This window comes from Pleurodeles waltl, unplaced genomic scaffold, assembly GCF_031143425.1.
Source record: "Pleurodeles waltl isolate 20211129_DDA unplaced genomic scaffold, aPleWal1.hap1.20221129 scaffold_162, whole genome shotgun sequence".
NCBI lineage: Eukaryota > Metazoa > Chordata > Amphibia > Caudata > Salamandridae > Pleurodeles > Pleurodeles waltl.
Window position 1 is genome coordinate 133,912 of NW_027149868.1, and position 17,881 is coordinate 151,792.

The window sequence follows — 17,881 nt, forward strand, 5'->3', positions numbered from 1 at the left end:
CTGGGCTGGCTTGAAGGAAAGAAGGGGACCTAGAAATTGAAATTCTACACAAAAGGAAATGTGATCAAAGGGTATGGGGCAAAGGTAGTCCACAGCCCTTTGGAAGCATTTGTGACCAAAGTATGACAGCATGGAAACGTCAAGGAGAGGCCAGAAAGTTAGGGGAGGCATTACGACATGCATCACTACGCACTGAGCATGAAGAACATGCATGTTTAATGCCTCTGTGAATGGAAAGGGAAAAGCAAAATCATGGTCCAATCGCAAGTGATTGGGATAAAGAAGACATTCAGTTTTTCTTAAACCTTCTGTAAGGAGTCTCTGGTTTAGAGGAAGAATTCACATCAATGGCCAAGACAGCTGTGACCGTTTTCTATACCGAGATTGCCAAGATGAACCACCACTTTGGTTTCTTGGGGGAGAAAGATTCTTTTTTCTATAAAGACCGAAAATGAGATAGCCCCATTTCACAAGCTTTCCCAAGGCAAGAGCCGGGCAATGTCGGCGGTGGTCTGGCCCCAGCTGCATGTCATCTCACTTCCTGACCCATGGTGACAGCCTAGGGTTCTGCCAAAAGGCAAGATGAGCCTGGCAAAAGGCTGGAGATGCCGGGGATCGAACCCGGGGCCTCATACATGCAAAGCATGCGCTCTACCACTGAGCTACATCCCCCACGTCCTGGGGTGGGGGTGGGGCGGGCTGACCTTGCTTCACCGAAGGAAATCTGGAATTCTATGTACCTCAAATTCACCACATATGGCACTAGAAAATAAGGTGTCAGATGTGGGATTCCCCATGACTTACATCTGGATTGTATAGCACCATTTTATGGAATAAGGCTCACTCTAGAATGAACAAATGCCCCACATACAACAGCTAGATGCGATCTAAACATGCCAGAGTTTTCAAGGCAACTGGTTAAGGTTACATGAAAGAAGAATATGGTTGAGTGCTGCTTACAAATGTCCTGAGACGAATTAAGGTACTCTTGCTCTTACTGCAGGACACACAGCTATGTTACATAAGCACGTAAAGAGTTGAGATCCAGATGCATCTATTGCTAAGGACGGCACCTTAATTCTGAGTTTTAGTCCATTAAATTCTCAGTTACGTGGGGGAAAAATTCATGTGATCTTTCTGAGAGAGGTGAAAGGTATTCCCTGACTCTTTCGCATGGCTAATTGTAGGGGGTGTGGGTTTAATCACTGGAAAGAAATATTTTCCCACCATTATAACTCCATATGATTTTAATCCAGCGAGTCAATCGTATCGTATTTATATTCCAAGATAAGATAAGCGTTTTTGCCTCCTTTCCTCTTCAAGGGGTATAGACGTATTTCTGGGAGGGTTTGTGCAGCCTTCTGTGCAGTAGGCAGTGCGTCAGTCTCATAATCTGAAAGTCCTGAGTTTGATCCTCAGAGAGGGTATTTCTGTGCTCCTTTTGGCAAGACGAACATCTCAGATTTTCTCCAAATCTGTAAACTATTACTCCACTTCGCATCTTGCTCAGTTTTAGGGAGATGGTGGCTTTCTAAATTCCCTCTCGCATATATATATATATATATATATATATATATATGACCGCTCTCATTGTAGGCAAGGAGTAGCTGGGTCGGCTGACAAAACATCTACTTTGGTACAATGAGACTGGAAGTCTTCCAAGTGCCTTCATATATTTAGTCAAGGGTTTGGAATGAATTCTGATCTGCAGGTCCTTGTTTACTTCTCTTCCCACATCCCTCAGAAATGAGGATGTGGTCAATTTCATTAGAAAACAGAAGACATCTACCCTTCTGTCCCAGCATTTACTTGGAGCTCGGAATTTTTTTTTTTCTTAATCAGAGGGGAAGATAATGTCTTAATAACAGAGAAGGCGATGGAAACCTAAAGGGCGAAGTCCTCCGCGGCAGATTTGAACCGGCGAATTAAGGGTTACTGTTTTTGCACTACTCTCGGCCGCTCTATCAACTGAGCTACCGAAGGCGGAGACAGCAAAGCTTTCCGTGATGCATTCATCTGTCTTTCAATAATGGTTGTGGCGCAGTTGGGTGCGGGTGCTGCAGTGGAATGAGAAAACTCATGAATACGACCTAGGGCTAGCTCTCCAAATGGCCACTTCCTAGAATGCTTTCTCAGCTACATCTTTTCAACTTAAAGGGGGATTGCTTACCTACCTTAATGTGCTGGGCTGGCTTGAAGGAAAGAAGGGGACCTAGAAATTGAAATTCTACACAAAAGGAAATGTGATCAAAGGGTATGGGGCAAAGGTAGTCCACAGCCCTTTGGAAGCATTTGTGACCAAAGTATGACAGCATGGAAACGTCAAGGAGAGGCCAGAAAGTTAGGGGAGGCATTACGACATGCATCACTACGCACTGAGCATGAAGAACATGCATGTTTAATGCCTCTGTGAATGGAAAGGGAAAAGCAAAATCATGGTCCAATCGCAAGTGATTGGGATAAAGAAGACATTCAGTTTTTCTTAAACCTTCTGTAAGGAGTCTCTGGTTTAGAGGAAGAATTCACATCAATGGCCAAGACAGCTGTGACCGTTTTCTATACCGAGATTGCCAAGATGAACCACCACTTTGGTTTCTTGGGGGAGAAAGATTCTTTTTTCTATAAAGACCGAAAATGAGATAGCCCCATTTCACAAGCTTTCCCAAGGCAAGAGCCGGGCAATGTCGGCGGTGGTCTGGCCCCAGCTGCATGTCATCTCACTTCCTGACCCATGGTGACAGCCTAGGGTTCTGCCAAAAGGCAAGATGAGCCTGGCAAAAGGCTGGAGATGCCGGGGATCGAACCCGGGGCCTCATACATGCAAAGCATGCGCTCTACCACTGAGCTACATCCCCCACGTCCTGGGGTGGGGGTGGGGCGGGCTGACCTTGCTTCACCGAAGGAAATCTGGAATTCTATGTACCTCAAATTCACCACATATGGCACTAGAAAATAAGGTGTCAGATGTGGGATTCCCCATGACTTACATCTGGATTGTATAGCACCATTTTATGGAATAAGGCTCACTCTAGAATGAACAAATGCCCCACATACAACAGCTAGATGCGATCTAAACATGCCAGAGTTTTCAAGGCAACTGGTTAAGGTTACATGAAAGAAGAATATGGTTGAGTGCTGCTTACAAATGTCCTGAGACGAATTAAGGTACTCTTGCTCTTACTGCAGGACACACAGCTATGTTACATAAGCACGTAAAGAGTTGAGATCCAGATGCATCTATTGCTAAGGACGGCACCTTAATTCTGAGTTTTAGTCCATTAAATTCTCAGTTACGTGGGGGAAAAATTCATGTGATCTTTCTGAGAGAGGTGAAAGGTATTCCCTGACTCTTTCGCATGGCTAATTGTAGGGGGTGTGGGTTTAATCACTGGAAAGAAATATTTTCCCACCATTATAACTCCATATGATTTTAATCCAGCGAGTCAATCGTATCGTATTTATATTCCAAGATAAGATAAGCGTTTTTGCCTCCTTTCCTCTTCAAGGGGTATAGACGTATTTCTGGGAGGGTTTGTGCAGCCTTCTGTGCAGTAGGCAGTGCGTCAGTCTCATAATCTGAAAGTCCTGAGTTTGATCCTCAGAGAGGGTATTTCTGTGCTCCTTTTGGCAAGACGAACATCTCAGATTTTCTCCAAATCTGTAAACTATTACTCCACTTCGCATCTTGCTCAGTTTTAGGGAGATGGTGGCTTTCTAAATTCCCTCTCGCATATATATATATATATATATATATATATATATGACCGCTCTCATTGTAGGCAAGGAGTAGCTGGGTCGGCTGACAAAACATCTACTTTGGTACAATGAGACTGGAAGTCTTCCAAGTGCCTTCATATATTTAGTCAAGGGTTTGGAATGAATTCTGATCTGCAGGTCCTTGTTTACTTCTCTTCCCACATCCCTCAGAAATGAGGATGTGGTCAATTTCATTAGAAAACAGAAGACATCTACCCTTCTGTCCCAGCATTTACTTGGAGCTCGGAATTTTTTTTTTTCTTAATCAGAGGGGAAGATAATGTCTTAATAACAGAGAAGGCGATGGAAACCTAAAGGGCGAAGTCCTCCGCGGCAGATTTGAACCGGCGAATTAAGGGTTACTGTTTTTGCACTACTCTCGGCCGCTCTATCAACTGAGCTACCGAAGGCGGAGACAGCAAAGCTTTCCGTGATGCATTCATCTGTCTTTCAATAATGGTTGTGGCGCAGTTGGGTGCGGGTGCTGCAGTGGAATGAGAAAACTCATGAATACGACCTAGGGCTAGCTCTCCAAATGGCCACTTCCTAGAATGCTTTCTCAGCTACATCTTTTCAACTTAAAGGGGGATTGCTTACCTACCTTAATGTGCTGGGCTGGCTTGAAGGAAAGAAGGGGACCTAGAAATTGAAATTCTACACAAAAGGAAATGTGATCAAAGGGTATGGGGCAAAGGTAGTCCACAGCCCTTTGGAAGCATTTGTGACCAAAGTATGACAGCATGGAAACGTCAAGGAGAGGCCAGAAAGTTAGGGGAGGCATTACGACATGCATCACTACGCACTGAGCATGAAGAACATGCATGTTTAATGCCTCTGTGAATGGAAAGGGAAAAGCAAAATCATGGTCCAATCGCAAGTGATTGGGATAAAGAAGACATTCAGTTTTTCTTAAACCTTCTGTAAGGAGTCTCTGGTTTAGAGGAAGAATTCACATCAATGGCCAAGACAGCTGTGACCGTTTTCTATACCGAGATTGCCAAGATGAACCACCACTTTGGTTTCTTGGGGGAGAAAGATTCTTTTTTCTATAAAGACCGAAAATGAGATAGCCCCATTTCACAAGCTTTCCCAAGGCAAGAGCCGGGCAATGTCGGCGGTGGTCTGGCCCCAGCTGCATGTCATCTCACTTCCTGACCCATGGTGACAGCCTAGGGTTCTGCCAAAAGGCAAGATGAGCCTGGCAAAAGGCTGGAGATGCCGGGGATCGAACCCGGGGCCTCATACATGCAAAGCATGCGCTCTACCACTGAGCTACATCCCCCACGTCCTGGGGTGGGGGTGGGGCGGGCTGACCTTGCTTCACCGAAGGAAATCTGGAATTCTATGTACCTCAAATTCACCACATATGGCACTAGAAAATAAGGTGTCAGATGTGGGATTCCCCATGACTTACATCTGGATTGTATAGCACCATTTTATGGAATAAGGCTCACTCTAGAATGAACAAATGCCCCACATACAACAGCTAGATGCGATCTAAACATGCCAGAGTTTTCAAGGCAACTGGTTAAGGTTACATGAAAGAAGAATATGGTTGAGTGCTGCTTACAAATGTCCTGAGACGAATTAAGGTACTCTTGCTCTTACTGCAGGACACACAGCTATGTTACATAAGCACGTAAAGAGTTGAGATCCAGATGCATCTATTGCTAAGGACGGCACCTTAATTCTGAGTTTTAGTCCATTAAATTCTCAGTTACGTGGGGGAAAAATTCATGTGATCTTTCTGAGAGAGGTGAAAGGTATTCCCTGACTCTTTCGCATGGCTAATTGTAGGGGGTGTGGGTTTAATCACTGGAAAGAAATATTTTCCCACCATTATAACTCCATATGATTTTAATCCAGCGAGTCAATCGTATCGTATTTATATTCCAAGATAAGATAAGCGTTTTTGCCTCCTTTCCTCTTCAAGGGGTATAGACGTATTTCTGGGAGGGTTTGTGCAGCCTTCTGTGCAGTAGGCAGTGCGTCAGTCTCATAATCTGAAAGTCCTGAGTTTGATCCTCAGAGAGGGTATTTCTGTGCTCCTTTTGGCAAGACGAACATCTCAGATTTTCTCCAAATCTGTAAACTATTACTCCACTTCGCATCTTGCTCAGTTTTAGGGAGATGGTGGCTTTCTAAATTCCCTCTCGCATATATATATATATATATATATATATATATATGACCGCTCTCATTGTAGGCAAGGAGTAGCTGGGTCGGCTGACAAAACATCTACTTTGGTACAATGAGACTGGAAGTCTTCCAAGTGCCTTCATATATTTAGTCAAGGGTTTGGAATGAATTCTGATCTGCAGGTCCTTGTTTACTTCTCTTCCCACATCCCTCAGAAATGAGGATGTGGTCAATTTCATTAGAAAACAGAAGACATCTACCCTTCTGTCCCAGCATTTACTTGGAGCTCGGAATTTTTTTTTTTCTTAATCAGAGGGGAAGATAATGTCTTAATAACAGAGAAGGCGATGGAAACCTAAAGGGCGAAGTCCTCCGCGGCAGATTTGAACCGGCGAATTAAGGGTTACTGTTTTTGCACTACTCTCGGCCGCTCTATCAACTGAGCTACCGAAGGCGGAGACAGCAAAGCTTTCCGTGATGCATTCATCTGTCTTTCAATAATGGTTGTGGCGCAGTTGGGTGCGGGTGCTGCAGTGGAATGAGAAAACTCATGAATACGACCTAGGGCTAGCTCTCCAAATGGCCACTTCCTAGAATGCTTTCTCAGCTACATCTTTTCAACTTAAAGGGGGATTGCTTACCTACCTTAATGTGCTGGGCTGGCTTGAAGGAAAGAAGGGGACCTAGAAATTGAAATTCTACACAAAAGGAAATGTGATCAAAGGGTATGGGGCAAAGGTAGTCCACAGCCCTTTGGAAGCATTTGTGACCAAAGTATGACAGCATGGAAACGTCAAGGAGAGGCCAGAAAGTTAGGGGAGGCATTACGACATGCATCACTACGCACTGAGCATGAAGAACATGCATGTTTAATGCCTCTGTGAATGGAAAGGGAAAAGCAAAATCATGGTCCAATCGCAAGTGATTGGGATAAAGAAGACATTCAGTTTTTCTTAAACCTTCTGTAAGGAGTCTCTGGTTTAGAGGAAGAATTCACATCAATGGCCAAGACAGCTGTGACCGTTTTCTATACCGAGATTGCCAAGATGAACCACCACTTTGGTTTCTTGGGGGAGAAAGATTCTTTTTTCTATAAAGACCGAAAATGAGATAGCCCCATTTCACAAGCTTTCCCAAGGCAAGAGCCGGGCAATGTCGGCGGTGGTCTGGCCCCAGCTGCATGTCATCTCACTTCCTGACCCATGGTGACAGCCTAGGGTTCTGCCAAAAGGCAAGATGAGCCTGGCAAAAGGCTGGAGATGCCGGGGATCGAACCCGGGGCCTCATACATGCAAAGCATGCGCTCTACCACTGAGCTACATCCCCCACGTCCTGGGGTGGGGGTGGGGCGGGCTGACCTTGCTTCACCGAAGGAAATCTGGAATTCTATGTACCTCAAATTCACCACATATGGCACTAGAAAATAAGGTGTCAGATGTGGGATTCCCCATGACTTACATCTGGATTGTATAGCACCATTTTATGGAATAAGGCTCACTCTAGAATGAACAAATGCCCCACATACAACAGCTAGATGCGATCTAAACATGCCAGAGTTTTCAAGGCAACTGGTTAAGGTTACATGAAAGAAGAATATGGTTGAGTGCTGCTTACAAATGTCCTGAGACGAATTAAGGTACTCTTGCTCTTACTGCAGGACACACAGCTATGTTACATAAGCACGTAAAGAGTTGAGATCCAGATGCATCTATTGCTAAGGACGGCACCTTAATTCTGAGTTTTAGTCCATTAAATTCTCAGTTACGTGGGGGAAAAATTCATGTGATCTTTCTGAGAGAGGTGAAAGGTATTCCCTGACTCTTTCGCATGGCTAATTGTAGGGGGTGTGGGTTTAATCACTGGAAAGAAATATTTTCCCACCATTATAACTCCATATGATTTTAATCCAGCGAGTCAATCGTATCGTATTTATATTCCAAGATAAGATAAGCGTTTTTGCCTCCTTTCCTCTTCAAGGGGTATAGACGTATTTCTGGGAGGGTTTGTGCAGCCTTCTGTGCAGTAGGCAGTGCGTCAGTCTCATAATCTGAAAGTCCTGAGTTTGATCCTCAGAGAGGGTATTTCTGTGCTCCTTTTGGCAAGACGAACATCTCAGATTTTCTCCAAATCTGTAAACTATTACTCCACTTCGCATCTTGCTCAGTTTTAGGGAGATGGTGGCTTTCTAAATTCCCTCTCGCATATATATATATATATATATATATATATATATGACCGCTCTCATTGTAGGCAAGGAGTAGCTGGGTCGGCTGACAAAACATCTACTTTGGTACAATGAGACTGGAAGTCTTCCAAGTGCCTTCATATATTTAGTCAAGGGTTTGGAATGAATTCTGATCTGCAGGTCCTTGTTTACTTCTCTTCCCACATCCCTCAGAAATGAGGATGTGGTCAATTTCATTAGAAAACAGAAGACATCTACCCTTCTGTCCCAGCATTTACTTGGAGCTCGGAATTTTTTTTTTTCTTAATCAGAGGGGAAGATAATGTCTTAATAACAGAGAAGGCGATGGAAACCTAAAGGGCGAAGTCCTCCGCGGCAGATTTGAACCGGCGAATTAAGGGTTACTGTTTTTGCACTACTCTCGGCCGCTCTATCAACTGAGCTACCGAAGGCGGAGACAGCAAAGCTTTCCGTGATGCATTCATCTGTCTTTCAATAATGGTTGTGGCGCAGTTGGGTGCGGGTGCTGCAGTGGAATGAGAAAACTCATGAATACGACCTAGGGCTAGCTCTCCAAATGGCCACTTCCTAGAATGCTTTCTCAGCTACATCTTTTCAACTTAAAGGGGGATTGCTTACCTACCTTAATGTGCTGGGCTGGCTTGAAGGAAAGAAGGGGACCTAGAAATTGAAATTCTACACAAAAGGAAATGTGATCAAAGGGTATGGGGCAAAGGTAGTCCACAGCCCTTTGGAAGCATTTGTGACCAAAGTATGACAGCATGGAAACGTCAAGGAGAGGCCAGAAAGTTAGGGGAGGCATTACGACATGCATCACTACGCACTGAGCATGAAGAACATGCATGTTTAATGCCTCTGTGAATGGAAAGGGAAAAGCAAAATCATGGTCCAATCGCAAGTGATTGGGATAAAGAAGACATTCAGTTTTTCTTAAACCTTCTGTAAGGAGTCTCTGGTTTAGAGGAAGAATTCACATCAATGGCCAAGACAGCTGTGACCGTTTTCTATACCGAGATTGCCAAGATGAACCACCACTTTGGTTTCTTGGGGGAGAAAGATTCTTTTTTCTATAAAGACCGAAAATGAGATAGCCCCATTTCACAAGCTTTCCCAAGGCAAGAGCCGGGCAATGTCGGCGGTGGTCTGGCCCCAGCTGCATGTCATCTCACTTCCTGACCCATGGTAACAGCCTAGGGTTCTGCCAAAAGGCAAGATGAGCCTGGCAAAAGGCTGGAGATGCCGGGGATCGAACCCGGGGCCTCATACATGCAAAGCATGCGCTCTACCACTGAGCTACATCCCCCACGTCCTGGGGTGGGGGTGGGGCGGGCTGACCTTGCTTCACCGAAGGAAATCTGGAATTCTATGTACCTCAAATTCACCACATATGGCACTAGAAAATAAGGTGTCAGATGTGGGATTCCCCATGACTTACATCTGGATTGTATAGCACCATTTTATGGAATAAGGCTCACTCTAGAATGAACAAATGCCCCACATACAACAGCTAGATGCGATCTAAACATGCCAGAGTTTTCAAGGCAACTGGTTAAGGTTACATGAAAGAAGAATATGGTTGAGTGCTGCTTACAAATGTCCTGAGACGAATTAAGGTACTCTTGCTCTTACTGCAGGACACACAGCTATGTTACATAAGCACGTAAAGAGTTGAGATCCAGATGCATCTATTGCTAAGGACGGCACCTTAATTCTGAGTTTTAGTCCATTAAATTCTCAGTTACGTGGGGGAAAAATTCATGTGATCTTTCTGAGAGAGGTGAAAGGTATTCCCTGACTCTTTCGCATGGCTAATTGTAGGGGGTGTGGGTTTAATCACTGGAAAGAAATATTTTCCCACCATTATAACTCCATATGATTTTAATCCAGCGAGTCAATCGTATCGTATTTATATTCCAAGATAAGATAAGCGTTTTTGCCTCCTTTCCTCTTCAAGGGGTATAGACGTATTTCTGGGAGGGTTTGTGCAGCCTTCTGTGCAGTAGGCAGTGCGTCAGTCTCATAATCTGAAAGTCCTGAGTTTGATCCTCAGAGAGGGTATTTCTGTGCTCCTTTTGGCAAGACGAACATCTCAGATTTTCTCCAAATCTGTAAACTATTACTCCACTTCGCATCTTGCTCAGTTTTAGGGAGATGGTGGCTTTCTAAATTCCCTCTCGCATATATATATATATATATATATATATATATATGACCGCTCTCATTGTAGGCAAGGAGTAGCTGGGTCGGCTGACAAAACATCTACTTTGGTACAATGAGACTGGAAGTCTTCCAAGTGCCTTCATATATTTAGTCAAGGGTTTGGAATGAATTCTGATCTGCAGGTCCTTGTTTACTTCTCTTCCCACATCCCTCAGAAATGAGGATGTGGTCAATTTCATTAGAAAACAGAAGACATCTACCCTTCTGTCCCAGCATTTACTTGGAGCTCGGAATTTTTTTTTTTCTTAATCAGAGGGGAAGATAATGTCTTAATAACAGAGAAGGCGATGGAAACCTAAAGGGCGAAGTCCTCCGCGGCAGATTTGAACCGGCGAATTAAGGGTTACTGTTTTTGCACTACTCTCGGCCGCTCTATCAACTGAGCTACCGAAGGCGGAGACAGCAAAGCTTTCCGTGATGCATTCATCTGTCTTTCAATAATGGTTGTGGCGCAGTTGGGTGCGGGTGCTGCAGTGGAATGAGAAAACTCATGAATACGACCTAGGGCTAGCTCTCCAAATGGCCACTTCCTAGAATGCTTTCTCAGCTACATCTTTTCAACTTAAAGGGGGATTGCTTACCTACCTTAATGTGCTGGGCTGGCTTGAAGGAAAGAAGGGGACCTAGAAATTGAAATTCTACACAAAAGGAAATGTGATCAAAGGGTATGGGGCAAAGGTAGTCCACAGCCCTTTGGAAGCATTTGTGACCAAAGTATGACAGCATGGAAACGTCAAGGAGAGGCCAGAAAGTTAGGGGAGGCATTACGACATGCATCACTACGCACTGAGCATGAAGAACATGCATGTTTAATGCCTCTGTGAATGGAAAGGGAAAAGCAAAATCATGGTCCAATCGCAAGTGATTGGGATAAAGAAGACATTCAGTTTTTCTTAAACCTTCTGTAAGGAGTCTCTGGTTTAGAGGAAGAATTCACATCAATGGCCAAGACAGCTGTGACCGTTTTCTATACCGAGATTGCCAAGATGAACCACCACTTTGGTTTCTTGGGGGAGAAAGATTCTTTTTTCTATAAAGACCGAAAATGAGATAGCCCCATTTCACAAGCTTTCCCAAGGCAAGAGCCGGGCAATGTCGGCGGTGGTCTGGCCCCAGCTGCATGTCATCTCACTTCCTGACCCATGGTGACAGCCTAGGGTTCTGCCAAAAGGCAAGATGAGCCTGGCAAAAGGCTGGAGATGCCGGGGATCGAACCCGGGGCCTCATACATGCAAAGCATGCGCTCTACCACTGAGCTACATCCCCCACGTCCTGGGGTGGGGGTGGGGCGGGCTGACCTTGCTTCACCGAAGGAAATCTGGAATTCTATGTACCTCAAATTCACCACATATGGCACTAGAAAATAAGGTGTCAGATGTGGGATTCCCCATGACTTACATCTGGATTGTATAGCACCATTTTATGGAATAAGGCTCACTCTAGAATGAACAAATGCCCCACATACAACAGCTAGATGCGATCTAAACATGCCAGAGTTTTCAAGGCAACTGGTTAAGGTTACATGAAAGAAGAATATGGTTGAGTGCTGCTTACAAATGTCCTGAGACGAATTAAGGTACTCTTGCTCTTACTGCAGGACACACAGCTATGTTACATAAGCACGTAAAGAGTTGAGATCCAGATGCATCTATTGCTAAGGACGGCACCTTAATTCTGAGTTTTAGTCCATTAAATTCTCAGTTACGTGGGGGAAAAATTCATGTGATCTTTCTGAGAGAGGTGAAAGGTATTCCCTGACTCTTTCGCATGGCTAATTGTAGGGGGTGTGGGTTTAATCACTGGAAAGAAATATTTTCCCACCATTATAACTCCATATGATTTTAATCCAGCGAGTCAATCGTATCGTATTTATATTCCAAGATAAGATAAGCGTTTTTGCCTCCTTTCCTCTTCAAGGGGTATAGACGTATTTCTGGGAGGGTTTGTGCAGCCTTCTGTGCAGTAGGCAGTGCGTCAGTCTCATAATCTGAAAGTCCTGAGTTTGATCCTCAGAGAGGGTATTTCTGTGCTCCTTTTGGCAAGACGAACATCTCAGATTTTCTCCAAATCTGTAAACTATTACTCCACTTCGCATCTTGCTCAGTTTTAGGGAGATGGTGGCTTTCTAAATTCCCTCTCGCATATATATATATATATATATATATATATATATGACCGCTCTCATTGTAGGCAAGGAGTAGCTGGGTCGGCTGACAAAACATCTACTTTGGTACAATGAGACTGGAAGTCTTCCAAGTGCCTTCATATATTTAGTCAAGGGTTTGGAATGAATTCTGATCTGCAGGTCCTTGTTTACTTCTCTTCCCACATCCCTCAGAAATGAGGATGTGGTCAATTTCATTAGAAAACAGAAGACATCTACCCTTCTGTCCCAGCATTTACTTGGAGCTCGGAATTTTTTTTTTTCTTAATCAGAGGGGAAGATAATGTCTTAATAACAGAGAAGGCGATGGAAACCTAAAGGGCGAAGTCCTCCGCGGCAGATTTGAACCGGCGAATTAAGGGTTACTGTTTTTGCACTACTCTCGGCCGCTCTATCAACTGAGCTACCGAAGGCGGAGACAGCAAAGCTTTCCGTGATGCATTCATCTGTCTTTCAATAATGGTTGTGGCGCAGTTGGGTGCGGGTGCTGCAGTGGAATGAGAAAACTCATGAATACGACCTAGGGCTAGCTCTCCAAATGGCCACTTCCTAGAATGCTTTCTCAGCTACATCTTTTCAACTTAAAGGGGGATTGCTTACCTACCTTAATGTGCTGGGCTGGCTTGAAGGAAAGAAGGGGACCTAGAAATTGAAATTCTACACAAAAGGAAATGTGATCAAAGGGTATGGGGCAAAGGTAGTCCACAGCCCTTTGGAAGCATTTGTGACCAAAGTATGACAGCATGGAAACGTCAAGGAGAGGCCAGAAAGTTAGGGGAGGCATTACGACATGCATCACTACGCACTGAGCATGAAGAACATGCATGTTTAATGCCTCTGTGAATGGAAAGGGAAAAGCAAAATCATGGTCCAATCGCAAGTGATTGGGATAAAGAAGACATTCAGTTTTTCTTAAACCTTCTGTAAGGAGTCTCTGGTTTAGAGGAAGAATTCACATCAATGGCCAAGACAGCTGTGACCGTTTTCTATACCGAGATTGCCAAGATGAACCACCACTTTGGTTTCTTGGGGGAGAAAGATTCTTTTTTCTATAAAGACCGAAAATGAGATAGCCCCATTTCACAAGCTTTCCCAAGGCAAGAGCCGGGCAATGTCGGCGGTGGTCTGGCCCCAGCTGCATGTCATCTCACTTCCTGACCCATGGTGACAGCCTAGGGTTCTGCCAAAAGGCAAGATGAGCCTGGCAAAAGGCTGGAGATGCCGGGGATCGAACCCGGGGCCTCATACATGCAAAGCATGCGCTCTACCACTGAGCTACATCCCCCACGTCCTGGGGTGGGGGTGGGGCGGGCTGACCTTGCTTCACCGAAGGAAATCTGGAATTCTATGTACCTCAAATTCACCACATATGGCACTAGAAAATAAGGTGTCAGATGTGGGATTCCCCATGACTTACATCTGGATTGTATAGCACCATTTTATGGAATAAGGCTCACTCTAGAATGAACAAATGCCCCACATACAACAGCTAGATGCGATCTAAACATGCCAGAGTTTTCAAGGCAACTGGTTAAGGTTACATGAAAGAAGAATATGGTTGAGTGCTGCTTACAAATGTCCTGAGACGAATTAAGGTACTCTTGCTCTTACTGCAGGACACACAGCTATGTTACATAAGCACGTAAAGAGTTGAGATCCAGATGCATCTATTGCTAAGGACGGCACCTTAATTCTGAGTTTTAGTCCATTAAATTCTCAGTTACGTGGGGGAAAAATTCATGTGATCTTTCTGAGAGAGGTGAAAGGTATTCCCTGACTCTTTCGCATGGCTAATTGTAGGGGGTGTGGGTTTAATCACTGGAAAGAAATATTTTCCCACCATTATAACTCCATATGATTTTAATCCAGCGAGTCAATCGTATCGTATTTATATTCCAAGATAAGATAAGCGTTTTTGCCTCCTTTCCTCTTCAAGGGGTATAGACGTATTTCTGGGAGGGTTTGTGCAGCCTTCTGTGCAGTAGGCAGTGCGTCAGTCTCATAATCTGAAAGTCCTGAGTTTGATCCTCAGAGAGGGTATTTCTGTGCTCCTTTTGGCAAGACGAACATCTCAGATTTTCTCCAAATCTGTAAACTATTACTCCACTTCGCATCTTGCTCAGTTTTAGGGAGATGGTGGCTTTCTAAATTCCCTCTCGCATATATATATATATATATATATATATATATATGACCGCTCTCATTGTAGGCAAGGAGTAGCTGGGTCGGCTGACAAAACATCTACTTTGGTACAATGAGACTGGAAGTCTTCCAAGTGCCTTCATATATTTAGTCAAGGGTTTGGAATGAATTCTGATCTGCAGGTCCTTGTTTACTTCTCTTCCCACATCCCTCAGAAATGAGGATGTGGTCAATTTCATTAGAAAACAGAAGACATCTACCCTTCTGTCCCAGCATTTACTTGGAGCTCGGAATTTTTTTTTTTCTTAATCAGAGGGGAAGATAATGTCTTAATAACAGAGAAGGCGATGGAAACCTAAAGGGCGAAGTCCTCCGCGGCAGATTTGAACCGGCGAATTAAGGGTTACTGTTTTTGCACTACTCTCGGCCGCTCTATCAACTGAGCTACCGAAGGCGGAGACAGCAAAGCTTTCCGTGATGCATTCATCTGTCTTTCAATAATGGTTGTGGCGCAGTTGGGTGCGGGTGCTGCAGTGGAATGAGAAAACTCATGAATACGACCTAGGGCTAGCTCTCCAAATGGCCACTTCCTAGAATGCTTTCTCAGCTACATCTTTTCAACTTAAAGGGGGATTGCTTACCTACCTTAATGTGCTGGGCTGGCTTGAAGGAAAGAAGGGGACCTAGAAATTGAAATTCTACACAAAAGGAAATGTGATCAAAGGGTATGGGGCAAAGGTAGTCCACAGCCCTTTGGAAGCATTTGTGACCAAAGTATGACAGCATGGAAACGTCAAGGAGAGGCCAGAAAGTTAGGGGAGGCATTACGACATGCATCACTACGCACTGAGCATGAAGAACATGCATGTTTAATGCCTCTGTGAATGGAAAGGGAAAAGCAAAATCATGGTCCAATCGCAAGTGATTGGGATAAAGAAGACATTCAGTTTTTCTTAAACCTTCTGTAAGGAGTCTCTGGTTTAGAGGAAGAATTCACATCAATGGCCAAGACAGCTGTGACCGTTTTCTATACCGAGATTGCCAAGATGAACCACCACTTTGGTTTCTTGGGGGAGAAAGATTCTTTTTTCTATAAAGACCGAAAATGAGATAGCCCCATTTCACAAGCTTTCCCAAGGCAAGAGCCGGGCAATGTCGGCGGTGGTCTGGCCCCAGCTGCATGTCATCTCACTTCCTGACCCATGGTGACAGCCTAGGGTTCTGCCAAAAGGCAAGATGAGCCTGGCAAAAGGCTGGAGATGCCGGGGATCGAACCCGGGGCCTCATACATGCAAAGCATGCGCTCTACCACTGAGCTACATCCCCCACGTCCTGGGGTGGGGGTGGGGCGGGCTGACCTTGCTTCACCGAAGGAAATCTGGAATTCTATGTACCTCAAATTCACCACATATGGCACTAGAAAATAAGGTGTCAGATGTGGGATTCCCCATGACTTACATCTGGATTGTATAGCACCATTTTATGGAATAAGGCTCACTCTAGAATGAACAAATGCCCCACATACAACAGCTAGATGCGATCTAAACATGCCAGAGTTTTCAAGGCAACTGGTTAAGGTTACATGAAAGAAGAATATGGTTGAGTGCTGCTTACAAATGTCCTGAGACGAATTAAGGTACTCTTGCTCTTACTGCAGGACACACAGCTATGTTACATAAGCACGTAAAGAGTTGAGATCCAGATGCATCTATTGCTAAGGACGGCACCTTAATTCTGAGTTTTAGTCCATTAAATTCTCAGTTACGTGGGGGAAAAATTCATGTGATCTTTCTGAGAGAGGTGAAAGGTATTCCCTGACTCTTTCGCATGGCTAATTGTAGGGGGTGTGGGTTTAATCACTGGAAAGAAATATTTTCCCACCATTATAACTCCATATGATTTTAATCCAGCGAGTCAATCGTATCGTATTTATATTCCAAGATAAGATAAGCGTTTTTGCCTCCTTTCCTCTTCAAGGGGTATAGACGTATTTCTGGGAGGGTTTGTGCAGCCTTCTGTGCAGTAGGCAGTGCGTCAGTCTCATAATCTGAAAGTCCTGAGTTTGATCCTCAGAGAGGGTATTTCTGTGCTCCTTTTGGCAAGACGAACATCTCAGATTTTCTCCAAATCTGTAAACTATTACTCCACTTCGCATCTTGCTCAGTTTTAGGGAGATGGTGGCTTTCTAAATTCCCTCTCGCATATATATATATATATATATATATATATATATATATGACCGCTCTCATTGTAGGCAAGGAGTAGCTGGGTCGGCTGACAAAACATCTACTTTGGTACAATGAGACTGGAAGTCTTCCAAGTGCCTTCATATATTTAGTCAAGGGTTTGGAATGAATTCTGATCTGCAGGTCCTTGTTTACTTCTCTTCCCACATCCCTCAGAAATGAGGATGTGGTCAATTTCATTAGAAAACAGAAGACATCTACCCTTCTGTCCCAGCATTTACTTGGAGCTCGGAATTTTTTTTTTTCTTAATCAGAGGGGAAGATAATGTCTTAATAACAGAGAAGGCGATGGAAACCTAAAGGGCGAAGTCCTCCGCGGCAGATTTGAACCGGCGAATTAAGGGTTACTGTTTTTGCACTACTCTCGGCCGCTCTATCAACTGAGCTACCGAAGGCGGAGACAGCAAAGCTTTCCGTGATGCATTCATCTGTCTTTCAATAATGGTTGTGGCGCAGTTGGGTGCGGGTGCTGCAGTGGAATGAGAAAACTCATGAATACGACCTAGGGCTAGCTCTCCAAATGGCCACTTCCTAGAATGCTTTCTCAGCTACATCTTTTCAACTTAAAGGGGGATTGCTTACCTACCTTAATGTGCTGGGCTGGCTTGAAGGAAAGAAGGGGACCTAGAAATTGAAATTCTACACAAAAGGAAATGTGATCAAAGGGTATGGGGCAAAGGTAGTCCACAGCCCTTTGGAAGCATTTGTGACCAAAGTATGACAGCATGGAAACGTCAAGGAGAGGCCAGAAAGTTAGGGGAGGCATTACGACATGCATCACTACGCACTGAGCATGAAGAACATGCATGTTTAATGCCTCTGTGAATGGAAAGGGAAAAGCAAAATCATGGTCCAATCGCAAGTGATTGGGATAAAGAAGACATTCAGTTTTTCTTAAACCTTCTGTAAGGAGTCTCTGGTTTAGAGGAAGAATTCACATCAATGGCCAAGACAGCTGTGACCGTTTTCTATACCGAGATTGCCAAGATGAACCACCACTTTGGTTTC

General features: G+C 44.3%; 8 non-coding genes across 8 annotated transcripts; all 8 read right to left on the reverse strand.

Moving 5' to 3' along the window:
- Positions 1-600: 600 nt before the first annotated feature.
- TRNAA-UGC (transfer RNA alanine (anticodon UGC)) lies at positions 601-672 on the reverse strand. The gene has a single exon. It is a non-coding gene; the product is annotated as a tRNA-Ala (tRNA).
- A 2,111-nt stretch (positions 673-2,783) lies between these two features.
- TRNAA-UGC (transfer RNA alanine (anticodon UGC)) lies at positions 2,784-2,855 on the reverse strand. The gene has a single exon. It is a non-coding gene; the product is annotated as a tRNA-Ala (tRNA).
- A 2,111-nt stretch (positions 2,856-4,966) lies between these two features.
- On the reverse strand, positions 4,967-5,038 carry TRNAA-UGC (transfer RNA alanine (anticodon UGC)). Its single transcript has one exon. It is a non-coding gene; the product is annotated as a tRNA-Ala (tRNA).
- A 2,111-nt stretch (positions 5,039-7,149) lies between these two features.
- On the reverse strand, positions 7,150-7,221 carry TRNAA-UGC (transfer RNA alanine (anticodon UGC)). Its single transcript has one exon. It is a non-coding gene; the product is annotated as a tRNA-Ala (tRNA).
- Positions 7,222-9,332: 2,111 nt separating this feature from the next.
- TRNAA-UGC (transfer RNA alanine (anticodon UGC)) lies at positions 9,333-9,404 on the reverse strand. The gene has a single exon. It is a non-coding gene; the product is annotated as a tRNA-Ala (tRNA).
- Positions 9,405-11,515: 2,111 nt separating this feature from the next.
- TRNAA-UGC (transfer RNA alanine (anticodon UGC)) lies at positions 11,516-11,587 on the reverse strand. Its single transcript has one exon. It is a non-coding gene; the product is annotated as a tRNA-Ala (tRNA).
- A 2,111-nt stretch (positions 11,588-13,698) lies between these two features.
- On the reverse strand, positions 13,699-13,770 carry TRNAA-UGC (transfer RNA alanine (anticodon UGC)). Its single transcript has one exon. It is a non-coding gene; the product is annotated as a tRNA-Ala (tRNA).
- Positions 13,771-15,881: 2,111 nt separating this feature from the next.
- TRNAA-UGC (transfer RNA alanine (anticodon UGC)) lies at positions 15,882-15,953 on the reverse strand. The gene has a single exon. It is a non-coding gene; the product is annotated as a tRNA-Ala (tRNA).
- Between the last annotated feature and the right edge of the window lie 1,928 nt (positions 15,954-17,881).